The sequence below is a fragment of the Sinocyclocheilus rhinocerous genome, unplaced genomic scaffold, assembly GCF_001515625.1.
Source record: "Sinocyclocheilus rhinocerous isolate Xijiao unplaced genomic scaffold, SAMN03320098_v1.1 scaffold381, whole genome shotgun sequence".
NCBI classification, from domain to species: Eukaryota; Metazoa; Chordata; class Actinopteri; order Cypriniformes; family Cyprinidae; genus Sinocyclocheilus; species Sinocyclocheilus rhinocerous.
This window is the reverse complement of record NW_015640044.1, coordinates 65,491-67,707: the sequence shown is the minus strand read 5'-3', so window position 1 is coordinate 67,707 and position 2,217 is coordinate 65,491.

The window sequence follows — 2,217 nt, the reverse complement described above, 5'->3', positions numbered from 1 at the left end:
TTCCCTCCTGGTGGAATGACCTGCCCAACTCAATCCCAGCAGCTGAGTCCTTAACCATCATCAAGAAACGACTAAAAACACGTCTCTTCCATCTATATTTGACCCTCTAACATTTGCACTCTCTATTTGTTTTCCATCTGCTTGTTTTCTTTAAAAAAGGCCTCTAACACTAGCTTTCTCTATCTACTTGTTTTCGTTTTGTTGTGTATGTTTTGTATGTGTAAAGCCAAGCTTCTGCTAAATGACTACATAAATAAATAAAAGGGGCCTCTAAATATAAAAAATAAAGTGGAAACATTATAAACTGTTACAAAATGATGAACAAATGTAGTTTAGGCATAGGTTTGTGCAACGCTGTAAAATATTTACCTTTTTTAAAAATATTCCATTAAACCTGCTGAGATACAAGGAGCGTGAACTGAAATTCTCAGTTCCACTTGGTTCCACGGGCATGTCCGGGAAACTCATGAATATTCATGTTTGCTCTGCCCACTGAAACCGAAAATCTCGTAACACCGGCGCTGACCCAGATCCGGTGTGTTGGTGTCATTACGCCGGCTCTGGGTCAGCGCCGCCACACGCTCGTGTCATGATACTGTCCTGAACGTGCGTCCACAAGTGACGCAGTAGAGACGAAAATGTGGAATAAAGTCGGTATTTTCATCTTGGTATACTTTTCTGGACCTTGAACGTGGTAGTTACCTTGCTGTCTATGGGAGGGTCAGAGAGCCCTCAGATTTCATCAAAAATATCTTAAATTGTGTTTCGAAGTTGAACGAAGGTCTTACGGGTTTGGAACAACATGAGGGTGAGTAATTAATGACAGAATTTTCATTTTTGGGTGAACTATCCCTTTAAGATAACCATACATCTCCTTTGGTTCTTCAGTGCCTTCCTTGACACCTTACAAAACACTGCCATCTAGTGATACGTGTAACAAACAGCATTTATCCATTGAATGTCACACACCCTTCATCCTAGATTTTCATTTAATGACTGTTCGCAGGAGAATTAAAGAAAGATCCTCTGTCAGTCTTCTGTACTGAATCACAACTGCAAAATGAAAACAATAATGTTGTTTAGTTATTCTACTGGTCAAACATACGTGTACTGGCCTCCAAAATCACATCGTTTCATATATAATATATATATAAACCAGTTTTAAGTCGCTGGGGTATATTTGTAGCAATAGCCAAAAATACATTATATTGGTCAAAATTATAGATTTTTCTTTTATGCCAAAAATCATTAGGATATTAAGTAAAGATGTTCCATGAAGATATTTGGTAAATTTTCTTACTGTAAATATATCAAAACTTCATTTTTGATTAGTAATATGTATTGCTAAGAACTTCATTTGGACAACTTTAAAGGCGATTTTCTCAATATTTAGATTTTTTTTTGCACCCTCAGACTTAGTGTATATTTAAACCCTGGCTCTATCATTAAATCATCTTTGAAGACAATATGAGTTATTAATTGAAATGATACAACAATGTTCCTTCTAATTCGTCGCGACCGCGCAAAAGAAATAATATGCGGCGCACAGGACAGACGCAAAAAGAAGTTGGGAAAGCCATGTGATTGAAGTCTAGTAAGTGCGAAATAACTGCATGCTCAGGCAAACCGCTAACTTATATAGAGTTGGGGTCGCTATAGAGTAAGAATGTGGTTTACAGGTTTCAGAAAGAGAAATGTGCGCCAAATGAGTCGCTGTAATAGCTCGGACGAAATAGCTCACGAGAGCTAATGCAAACGCAGTGACGTGTGTTTCATTCTATTCTCTATCATAAATAGAATGGACGATTAACGCCGATATAGTTGCGTACTCTTTATTGAACACTGCATAACCCACGGTCAGTAACACTGTCAAACAGGAAGTCTGCCTGAGTGGCACCGAATACAGTCCGTACTGCAACAATACTCATTACAACAATTAGGCGCGTTTCCATTACAGATTTGCGCAAAACTTTGGAGATATTTTATAAATGTCGATAAAAAAGTATTGCGAAATGACGGCGTTTCCATTAACCAATGTTATGAGACTTAAACGTAACCTTTTGCCTCTCGCGATAAATCATGGCAACGGATTTTGGTGGGATTTTGGCTATATTTATTCAAAGGAGACATATGCGTGTATCTTTACAGAAGCAGCAAAGAGCCGCTTCAGAAACGTGCGTGGCGCGGCTGGAATAAACCATAGACTGTATAAAAACA